Raw genomic sequence first — 12,468 nt, 5'->3', positions numbered from 1 at the left:
AATACCCAATACACTTTGCCATCCTCTACAGAGGTAATTAACGTTAAAAAGTTGATACAATTGGGGCTCGTATTCGAGTGTGTTCTGAGAACGGCTGTCCGAGACACTGTTGCACACAGAGGATGATAGTAGAAGGATCAATAGAACTGGGGGTTCGGTACAGGCTACTCTCCCATTCATGTCTCCCTTCCACAGAGGATCAGTGACTCTTTTTGGCAGGAGTGTATCCTGATCCGGTCTTTCCCCCTCTTCTCTTCTCTTCTCTTCTCTTCTCTTCTCTTCTCTTCTCTTCTCTTCTCTTCTCTTCTCTTCTCTTCTCTTCTCTTCTCTTCTCTTCTCTTCTCTTCTCTTCTCTTCTCTTCTCTTCTCTCTCTCCTCTTCTCTTCTCTCCTCTCCTCTCCTCTCCTCTCCTCTCCTCTCCTCTCCTCTCCTCTCCTCTCCTCTCCTCTCCTCTCCTCTCCTCTCCTCTCCTCTCCTCTCCTCTCCTCTCCTCTCCTCTCCTCTCCTCTCCTCTCCTCTCCTCTCCTCTCCTCTCCTCTCCTCTCCTCTCCTCTCCTCTCCTCTCCTCTCCTCTCCTCTCCTCTCCTCTCCTCTCCTCTCCTCTCCTCTCCTCTCCTCTCCTCTCCTCTCCTCTCCTCTCCTCTCCTCTCCTCTCCTCTCCTCTCCTCTCCTCTCCTCTCCTCTCCTCTCCTCTCCTCTCCTCTCCTCTCCTCTCCTCTCCTCTCCTCTCCTCTCCTCTCCTCTCCTCTCCTCTCCTCTCCTCTCCTCTCCTCTCCTCTCCTCTCCTCTCCTCTCCTCTCCTCTCCTCTCCTCTCCTCTCCTCTCCTCTCCTCTTCTCTTTCCTTACTACTTGTGCTGTTCTTACCAGTTACTGTTGCAGGAGTCTACTTCCCCTTTTGTATCAACCTGTTCTTTCCTTCTTTTAGGGCCAGATTGCTAGGTGTGTGGGAGAATGCTCTATCGCTTCTCAGATCACAGGATCAGTAACAAGGAATACCAGAGATTAAAACATGTTTTTGATAATTCATATAATCTCACTCCCATATATTAATACCATTTCCTTAAGTTAAAACAATGTTAAAAACTTTTCAATTAAATATCCTCTAATAAATCGAACAGAGTTCTTATTATAACTTATAGCTTATGTGGTTCTTATGGTGTTCCTGATGTCTTCTTTAACTTATCTGTAGTGGGGGATCATCCCTCAGGAGCAGAAACCAGCCCTTTTACTCTGGTGAGGTGACACGTGTCCATCCTCGTTCTTGCGTCCTAATGGCTGTTTCTGTGATGAGTAAAACTTGAAATGGACCTTCCCATTTTGGAGTTAGTGGTTGTTCTTTCCAGGTCTTAATTAACACCCAGTCACCAGGCTGGAATTTGTGGATTTTAAAATCAATAGGAGTAGTTTGAAGAAGGTATCCCTTGTTCCTTAACTCCTCTAAAGTGCAGGTTATGGTCTTTATATATTTTCTCATGCCTAATTCTCCTTCTTCATACGTTCCCATATTACCTGAAGTAGTTAAGAAAGGTAAGCCAAACATCATCTCATATGGAGAAATCCCTCTATCTGCCCTTGGTTTAGTCCTTATTGTCAATGATGCCAGAGGGAGGCATTAACCAATTCATTTTTGTTCCTTCTGCTAATTTTGTGAGAGTTATTTTAAGAGTCTGGTTCATTCTCTCTACTCTTCTAGAACTTTAAGGTCTCCATGGGGCATGAAATCTCCCGATGTTATTTAAGGCCTCTGTTATTTGTTGTAATATCTTGGCAGTAAAATGAGAACCTCTATCAGAGTCAATAGTATTAATCATTCCATATCGGGGCTATGATTTGCTCTAATAAAATTTTATTACAGTCTCGGCCGTTGCTCTTGTGGTTGGGTATGCCTCCACCCAATGAGTTAGACGATCTATTATCACCAGTAAATACTTATATCTCTGCACTTGTGGTAATTCTGTAAAGTCTATCTGTACACACTGAAATGGCCTTTTCACTAATTCTCTACTTCGTTGAGGTAATTTTCTTATTACTTTTCTGTTTATCTTCTGACATACCATGCATACTCGAGTTATTATCTTGGCAATTTCCCACACCTCAATACACACATAGTTCTCATAAAGTGATCATGTAAAGCTTGAGTACCCCAATGGGTTGAGGCATGTAGATCTTCTAGTATCTTTCTGGTTAATGCCTTGTTTAATACTTGTCTACCGTCTGGCATCCTCCATTCTCCTTTTCCGTTTTGGACTGCACCATGTTTTAGTAATTCCTCTTGTTCTTCTTCATTAAATATAGGGATCTCCTCCTTTTCTTGATCTTTCTCATTCCCATCTCCTACTTCATTTAACCTGAAGATCTTTTCAGAATCTTCTAGAGCAGCCCTTTTTGCAGTTGTTTCCTTTTATTTCTCTAGTATCACCTTTTTGATGTCCCTTTATATGTACCACTGCAATTTCTTTTGGTCCTTTCAAGGCTTCTAACACTGCCTTCATGAGGCCTTCATTAATAAGGGTTTTTCCCTTTGAGTTGACAAATCCTCTCTCTGCCCAGATCTTCCCAAAAATATGTACTACCCCATAGGCATATTTAGAGTCAGTGAATATGGTACCACTCCTTTGATCAAGCCATTTTAGCCCTTTTAATAATGCATATAGTTCACAGCATTGTGCAGACCAACTATAGGGAAGTTTTCCTTTTTCTATGACTGTCATCGTATGTCCATTTATGGAGAGAGTTTTGTCAAAGAGTGGCTTGAGGAAAGGGGACACAGCCTAATCAATTTGGTAAAGAAGTCTTAGCTAGAGCAGAGGCCCCTTCAAGGCTAGGGTGTCCTCGTGGATAAGAAGAATACAGAAGCTGCTGTGCTTGCTAACCACAGGAATGTAACTAAAAGGCTACATTAGACGAGGCTGACATGTAGCTGAATAGCCAATCCTGAGCTCAGCTTTTGAAATATGTATGAGACTCATTAGACACTGTATTTAAGTTGCTGAATTAATCAATAAATCGCACCTGTGATGAACCATTTGGTGTCCTGCTCTCCTTCCTTCGACACATTTACAATAGCATACCCTGATACTTGCTTACCATCCACTACCCGTGATGAACCATCTATAAACAGTATATCTCCTTCAGGTAAAGGTAGTTCTAATCTTCTCTAACTTTTATCTGCAAATCTATGGTTTCAAGGAAGTGATGTTCCAGTTCTTCTTTTGGTTCTCCATATAAAAATTGTGCAGGATTTTGGATCCCTGTTGTTGTCAATTCTATATTTTCACTTTTGTTTAATATAAATTCATATTTTAAAAGCCTGCTCTCTGAAATCCATGGGTAGGCTTTCTTACTTAGTATACTTTTTATATCATGCAGAGTATACACCTTGATCTTGTTTCCTAGTGTTCACTTGTAACCTTCCTCCACAAGAGTTAGAGTTCCAGCCACCGCCTGGAGACAAGCGGGCCAGCCTCTAACTACCGGATCCAGCAACTTGGAGAGATAAGCAATGGGTTTTCGCACCCCACACCATTCTTGTACAATAACTCCATAAGCTATTCCTTCTTCTACATTGATGAATAGTTCCAACAGTCTATTTAAATCTGGCAAACTGAGTACTGGAGCATTTGCCAACTTTTCTTTTAGGTCTTCTAACTTTTTCTCATCATTTTCATCCCAACTTATGGGCTCATTTTCAACTAATTTATCATATAGAAACTTAAATAATTTTGTGTGTCCATCTATGGATAATTTACAATAACCAATTAATCCTAGTAATTTTCTCACATCTATTTTTGGTTTTGGTGCTGGCAATCATAGTATTCCCTCAATTCGGTCAGCATCTAATCTCTTATATCCTTTCCCAATTATATGGCCTACATACTTTACTTCTGGTTCCACAAATTGTAACTTTCTTTTAGATACTTTTAACCCCTTTTTCCCTAGGAAGTTCAGTAAATCAACAGTTGTTGTTTGTACCTCTTCTTTCTGTTCCTCAGAAATTAGTAGATCATCTACATACTGGAGGATTTGAGATCCTTCTTCAGGTATAAACTCTTTCATTAGTTCTTCTAGAGTTTGGCCGAATAGATTTGGTGACTCCGTGAATCCCTGAGGCAACCTTGTCCCATTGTAATTGTTTTTTTCTCCCCTTTTCCTCATCTTCCCATTCAAACGCGAACCATTTTCTACTTTCTTTCTCAAGCAGACAGGACCAAAAAGCATCTTTGAAATCTATAACACTAAACCATGCATGTCTCGATGGTACTTTGCTCAATAAATTATACGGGTTGGCTACTAGTGGATATCGAGTAACAGTTTGCTTATTTACTTCTCGTAAATCTTGGACTAATCGGTATGTACCATCGGGTTTCTTTATGGGTAATATTGGGGTGTTATGTGGAGACATGCATGGTTCTAAAATTCCTTCTTTAATTAAGTCTTTAATTACAGGTGTTAATCCCCGTTTCCCTTCTACGGAAATTGGATATTGTTTAACTCTTATTGGGGAAATGTCAGGTTTCATTTTGATTTCTATGGGTGGAATTTCCAACAGTCCATGACCCCCTCCTTCTGCCCACACACTCAGATCTATCTCTCTCTCATCATCATCTTCTTTTAAAACCATCATTTTCACTACCATACATTTTCCTTCAGGGACTACCCCTATTCTTAACTGCACTTGTAAATCCCGGCCTAAGAGGTTAGAGTCTAATTCAGGCTAATACAGCAAGTCAGCACAGCCTACTCTGAAACTTCCTTTTATAGGTACTTCTTCAATAATGGGTACTTCAAAAGAGTTACTCTCAGCACCTTGAACTTTACAGGTTTGGTTACTTAATTTGCATCCCTTGGAAATCACTGAAATACTTGAACTATCTGCTCCAGTATCCACTAAAAATTCCATTTCCTTGCTCTGAGGGCCAATTTCTAGGTTTACCAAGGGCTCCTTTTGATGTCCAATATCATCCCTCAGTGCGTAGAGCCCCTGACACCCCTAGTCCTCTCCTTCCAGCCTTCTCCCTAAGGTGTCTTGTTCCTGAGCAATAGCCTCATCCATCTTTCTTTTTCTACAGAAATTTCTGGTATGCCCTTTCTTACCACAATAAAAGCATATGACTTCTGCCCAAGGTGGTCTTCTTTCAGGCCAAGGTGACTTATCTCTGTCTGGCTCATACCTTCTACTTGGCTGATCTTTAAACTCACTTATTCTTGGACGTGTGTACTCGCTTTTTCCATCACCTGGTGACTCACTATTCCCAAATCTAGCACTTTCTCTAGCTACTGCTACCATAAGTTTTGCTTTTGTCTTGGTCTTCTCCTCATCCCTCCTTAGATATACTTTTTGCGCCTCTCTTAATAAATTGTTCATTCCTCTTTCCTGCCAATCATCTAACTTGTCCAATTTCCTTCGTATATCCACCCAGGCCTTAGTTACAAATTGAATTTTAATTAAAGCTTGTCCTTCTGGACTATCTGGATCCACACTTGAATATAACTGAAAGTTTCATTTTAATCTTTCTAACCAGGCGCTTGGTGATTCATCTCGCTCCTGGTGACTATCAAATGCCAATCTTGCGTTATTTGTTCTTGGGACTGCCTCTCTTATGCCTCTTACAATTAGTGTTCTATATTGCCTCATGCTCGCTCTTCCCTCTTCCTGGTTTGGATCCCAATTAGGTGGGTTAATAGGCATTTTATCTTCTCCTCCAGGACCCCCTCTATTTTCTCTTTCCCAAATCCTCATACCCGCAGTACAAATCATTTGTATTTCTTCGGAAGAGAATAGTATTTCTAGGATAGCATTTAATTCCTCCCACATAAAGATGTTAGGCCCTAAGAATTGGTCTAATTGTTGGGAGATGCCTATTGGGTCTTCTAATAAAGTCTTAATTTTTTTCTTAAAATTTCTAACTTCAGAGGCACTTAATGGGGCATTCACAAAACCAACACCGCCTCTGGCCCCTCCATAGGCATTTCCCTTAAAGGAAACAACTTTTCAGTTCTCCCACGTTCATCTTGAATTTTCTTTGCTTGGAACCTTGTATTATATTGATGGCTTGCTACATGCTCATCTGGTTCAATTAACTTCTTTTCCACTCTATCTTTACAACAAGTGGCCTTTTTCACTCCCTGACCTTTTTTTCACAAACTTTCCTCCTGCTTGTGACTTTTGGTATGTTGGGGTACAGGGGATAAATAAAAAGGAATGCTTTGTGATATGCCAGGAATAAGAATATGGGAAGAGGTACTTTGGGTTATGGGTTTAAGTATGGGGGAAAAATAAAGAGTGGTATTTTGGAAAGTTTTGGGAGCCAAGACTGGGGTATGGACACTCTGAGTGGTACTAGAGACCGGTGTCTGGGTACTTGAGGAACTGGAGGGAATCTGCAAAACGTAAGGAGTACTAGAATGGGCAGGTCTTGGTATATTTGGGAAAGGAGGTGATACAGAAGAGGGGATGCCGGGAGGAGGAAAACTTGAATTAAAAGGTTGAGATGATTTTAAAACTTCTGTGGGAGTAGATAATGAAATTGCATCCACCTTGTGAGATGGTACCAAGGGGTACAAGGTTGGAGGGGGAGGAGGAAGGTGGTCTACAGGAGGAGATGGAGGAGGAGGCAACAGGAGGTAATCTAAGGGATCAGGAGGGGGAGGTGGAGGAAGATGGTCTAAAGGATCCCACCTCCGTTCTGGTAGTTTAGTTTCTTCTTTTTCTTTTTCTCTGGATACTTTATATAATTTTATTTCCTCTTCCTGTTTCTCCCTTTGTAACCAACATTTAGCATATCTAATCTCTTCATCACAAGTATCTATTCAGGTATTGACATATCTAATTAAAGCTATACATAGCCATCTTTCTTTTGTCCCGTACCAGGGTCAATAAATAGGTCCTTCAGCAATACTCTCTTTAGGCCATATTTCTGCACAGTATCTCATCATTTTTCTCTTATCTAGATCCTTCATTCCCTCATTAGTATCCCAATTTATTTAAAAGTTCACCTAAAGGACCACTAGGAGGTATTTTCTTAAAAACATCCTTCCCTTTTCTCCTCCTGCTGGCACTTCTCCCAGCACACTGTCCCATCTTTAACTAGCAATTGGTACCCAAATACAATTTTTTTTTTCTAATAAGGGATATGTATTAGTTTTAAATGAGGAAGAGAAAATAAATATTAATTATTGTGGAAAATGTAGTTAAAATGGTTACTTAAAAAAGTTCCTTATCATAAGAGACAAGACAAAGATGGCAACTTTAAAGAAATGTTTGATGTGGGAAACAAAATAAATATGGTGGTTTAACAAGGGTTTTGGAATAATAATGTCAATTCAAATGAACATTTATAACCTAAGAATAGTGAAATGTTGAAATTAATTCCAAAAAGAAATAAAATATCTATCATTATAGTGAGAAAACTAAATAATATTGGCTATTTCAAGAAATGAAACAACTTACAACCACCTGCCCAACTAAATACAAGAGAGATGCAGCAAGCCACTTACTCTGCACAAGTGGCCTCTGCACACCACACTCAACCACATACAAAATGGCTTCAATGAGCCGATTATTCAAAATGGCCTCTTCATATCACACACGAAAATCAAAATGGCCACTTCTCGGCCCACGGCATAGAAAACTCCAAATGGCCGCTTCTCAGCCCGCCTCACAACAAACTCAAAATGGCTGCTTCTCAGCCCGCCTCACCAAACTGAAAATGGCCACTTCTTGGCCCACCTCACAGCAAACTCAAAATGGCCGCTTCTTGGCCCGCCTCACATAACTTAAAATGGCCACTTCTCATCCCATCTCACAGCAAACTCAAAATGGCCGCTTCTTGGCCCACCACACAGAAAACTCAAAAATTCCTAAGGAGTGGTCAAAGGACTTTTGGCCTGCCCTCACCTCCGAACCTCATTCCTTAGGGGCCCCGACTCTTAACATACAAAAAAAAAAAGAAAAAAATTCTCCCTAACATGAGCCTGTTCTAACCTCCCCCTCAGCCCCAGTGACTGAAAGGGCCCTTCTACAGCCGGTGGCCCACCTCCTCTCTGCGGGTCACCGTCCCTGTGAAGTATATTTTCAGCCACCACTATGACCCCCTTTAGCTGGGATCCTAGCTCAGGGTGAGCCTACTTCCCCTCTATGACCCCCTTCCCACTGGGGTCCTAGTTCAAGGGGACCCTCCTCCCCCTTGGGTTGGGCACCCTCCCCTTCCCTGGCTTCAGAAAACGGGTACTCCCCTACATGGTGGCCACTTTGTTCAGTGGTCTCCATATAGGAGCATTTTCTCTCACCCCCAAGGTCCTAGTTCCTCAGAGAGTAGACTCCCCCTGTCTATCCCTGAGGAACAGCCCTCCAGGTGGTTTGAGCTAGTGGTCGGAGCTCTACTCCTCACTGGGCAAGTCCACCCCACTAACCCCTCTCGGGTACCCCTGTGACCTCCCAGTGGGATCCTAGTTCAAGGGGTAGAACTCGGGCCAATAGCTCAAACCACCCCTAAGAGCCGCCAATAACTGGAGGAACAGGAGCCTGAGCGGGTAAGGGCGGCTATAGGTGGGTACTCCCCGTCTCCCCTACTCCCAGGGGTCCCTAGGGGTACACACACTCCACAACAACACACGCTTCCCTCTGTTACTGGGAGGACCGTACTCGCTTCGGGGGTCTGAACTCACAGCCCCCATCTCATTCACTCACACGCACTTCACACCCCCTATTGCCTTCAACCCCCACTCACGTTACTCTGAGGTAACGTGAGCCCTGCTCCCTCTCAGAGGGCTCTCACCTTTTGGGTCGCTGTGTTCCTTGCAGCCTCGGGTACAGGTGCAAATCCTTCCGCAGTCCAACGTAGTCCAATCTCGGGAAGCCAAAAAAGTGGCTGGACGCTTCTCCCAGGTCCTGGGCTACCCCAGACTGTTTCGGGGCATGGCCTATCCCAGACAAGTCCCCAAAAAGATGTTATGAATACGAACGAGGCCAAACTTTCTCCCGAGAAAGAGGTTCTCGTTTATTAAAATAGCTACAAGGAACGGAGTACCCAGGATAAGCCCAGGCACCCACACAGCAAGCCAAAAACAGAACAGTCTGCTAACCCCAAGTGCACTGGGTTCTCCCCAAATAAAACAAGTATTCAAAAAGAAGAACTCCGACCCAACCGCCCTCCCCCCCAAATTTATAGCCCTATTTGAGTCCAGGATTGGTCAATTTTGGATCCGCATGATGATTGGTCCCCTTCCAGGCTTCTCATTGGTCTTTAACGCCATTCATTCTGGACCAATCGTTTCTGCAGGCCTTCAAATGATTGGTCAGATCTTCAATCCATCTTCGACCTCGCCTTGCCCCACCAGACCACTGTTCCACCAAACCCTGGACCCTTCTCCTAGCACATTCTAATAAGCCCCTCCCCCCTTTTAACATAATACAATTAATATAACATAATTAATACAATATAATTTAACTACACCCTTATTTAACTTAACTTTTACCTATAACATAGGAAGGAGACCCTTTTCAAAGCTACTTTTCAGGGTCTTTATTTCTGTAATTCCTACTCAGTTCTGGGTTGCAGCTTGTTAGTGTGGTATTTTGTTTAACTCTCTTCACATCAAACAAAGTGGTGGGGCACAAACAATGGCACCGGGCTCTCAGGACTCTAGCTGGTCAGAGGACTGTTTTGCGGAGAAAAGAAGAAACCTCACAACTTTATAAAAGTTGTAAAGCCCGGTATGCTTTTATTACGACACGCGCCGGACGCAAGTCCCCCAACAAGGCATGCGTACCTCTGAAGACCTCAGGTTGTCTTTTATCCCCCTCCCAAATGCATATGCATACAGTTTCACAATAAGTTCATACATATTCATTCCGCGTGACATTTAGCACTAGTTCTTCTTTATCAGAGGAATTCCTAGGTCTGGGGCAGATCGACCTTGCGATAATTTCTGTTTTTCTTTCTCTGTCTCCTTGCTGTCTCTGGAATGCGGCCTTTCCTTCAGCTTTGGCCCCACAGACCTCTCACCTCTTCCTGGCACTTCACCTAATTCAGAATGGATCCCCACTTCGTCTCATTCCCCCCTTTCCTAGGAAATAAGTAAATTCTTTTACTTAATGAAAACCTTCACAATGCCAATAGAGATTACTGTAAAGGCTGCTTCAATTTTGTTAGGCCACCTGCTGCAGTGGCCAGTTTATTCACCAGTATTTCTGAATCAATTCCATTTAAAACTCCTAATCTTGTCCCTAATATGCCAGTTAGATGTTTGTTATGGGGAACAGGAACTGCTTTCTGTCCATGACCATCCCTGCCAGAGGGATGTGCTGGGCTCACACTGCAAATTCAGACACACTTCACAAGTGTATCTGACAGAGGTTTAGGTCATATTTGAGGCAGATGTTTGTTCTGAAATGTAGAGACCTGAGGAATCTCCTTCCCCCTCCAGAGCACCTGATTTCCCAGATGTGTGCAGACACTAATTACATCTGGTCTCTCATAAGCTACCCTATTGATGACCTGGCACCCTACTTTGATTTCTTCTCCTCTGATTCCTTGAAGAGTCCACAGTTCCTGCTCTTGCCATTCTTGCTCCTCACATACCTGATTCTCGTGGATTACTACAGTAGATATGTTTAAATCTTTTATCTCAGAAGGTTTTCCTATGGATCCAGTATACTGATTAAATGCCCGGGACCAAGGCCATTTAGCATTGCTTTGAACAGAGGTACTCTCAAGTTCTGAAACTTCAGTTATGATTACACACAATACAATTCTACAAACTAAAATATGAGCTACTCCCGACCGCAATATACTCAGTTTGCCCGAGTAAGTTTTAATCTCAGTTCATTGTCTCCTGGCTTCACTCCTTAAGGGGTTTCTGGGCCTTCTTCACCCAAGAGTGATGGATTCAGGCATTCTGCTCCTTGATTTTGATTGCAGTGAAGATGGTGAGAAGTACTCGCAGTGGTCTGTCCCACTGTGGTTCCGAAGTCTTCTCTGTAAGAGACTTAACATATACATCATCCCCAGGCTATCTAACTCCCTGCTCCGAGTTCCAGCCACATGTTTCTCAATTACTCTGAACTGTTTGCTTAATGCCACCATGTAGGTGGACATTCTGGACATTCCCTTTGTATTCTATATGGTCTTCTATAAGGCATTCCAAAAGGACTCAGCATTCCTTTAGCTCAAGGTTTAGTTTGAATTTGCAATAGTGCTAGTGGAAGAGCTTGGGCTAGGGTAGATTAACTTCTTGCCCCAGTCTTATGATTTGCTGCTTAATCAAATGATTCATTCTCTCCACCTGGCCGCTTGATTGGGGGTGGTATGGGGTGTGAAGTTCCTGATCTATGCCCAGATGGCTACTAATCTGTTGCACTATTTTGGAAATGAAATGTGATTCTTTATCTGAGGATATCGTGGCTGGAACTCTGAAGCGTGGTATTATTCCTTATAAAAATAATCTGGTCACCTCTTGAGCTTTGACAGTTCTGGTGGGGAATGTTTCTGGCCACCCTGAAAATGTATCTATCAATACCAGTAAATACTGATACCCCCCTTTCCTTGGGAGTTCTGAAAAGTTAATTTGCTACTGCTGTACAGGCCCATGGCCTCTCCCAGTCTGACCGAGTTTTGGCCGGGGGCGTATTTTGGGGTTAGTCTGGAGGCAAGGATCACATTGTTGGCTTACCTGAGTGATAGTGGCATATAAATTCCTGACAACGATACAACGATTGTTTCAATCAGATGTGTGTTCTAGAAAGCCTGTGGAAATTACTGCTTCAAAGTCAACACTTCATTTCAATGCACTCTGTATCACTCGCAGCCTTGGTTATTTCGAAAAGGAGCCACACTCTACAAAAGGCTTCTAAGTAGTTAGGCCCTAGTGAGTTTTCTAGTGCCCTTCTTTCACTAGTAACCACGAAAATGGGAAGGGATTACTAGCTCTCTTTCAATGGTAGCCCACCCCTTGCTGTTGTACGTCTCTTTTGGTTAGTATTATTGTATTATGGCTTACCTTCGAGGAAAATCTGTACCTCACCCTTTGCTGCTTTCTTTGCCTCTCCATCTGCCAGCTCATTTCTTTCCTCCAATTTTAAGCTCACTCTCTAGTGTGCCTTAATATGCCTTTTCAGGTAGCTGAACTGCTTCCAGCAGCTGGATTGTCTCTTCTTTCCCTGTGAGGTCAGCAGTCCCCTGTCTTTCCAGATGGCTCCATGTGCATGTGTGACTCCAAATGCATTCCTTGGGTCTGTGTAGATGGTTATTCTCCTCCCTTTTGCCCTTTCCAGGGCACGGGTCAGGGCAATTATCTCAGCCTTCTGCGCAGAGGTACCTGTTGGTAAGGGTCCAGACTCGATTACCTCTCTGCAGGTAGTCACCGTGAACTTTGCAATGTCGCTTTCCTGTCAGTGAACCAGGTCTCTGCATCGTCCGGAGGAGTGTCCTTTAAGTCTGGGCGGCGGGAGTAGGTAGCTTCGGTGG

This window comes from Melospiza melodia, chromosome 17 (genome assembly GCF_035770615.1).
Source record: "Melospiza melodia melodia isolate bMelMel2 chromosome 17, bMelMel2.pri, whole genome shotgun sequence".
Lineage (NCBI taxonomy): Eukaryota > Metazoa > Chordata > Aves > Passeriformes > Passerellidae > Melospiza > Melospiza melodia.
The sequence above is the reverse complement of the archived record's forward strand: the minus strand, read 5'-3'. Positions refer to the sequence as shown.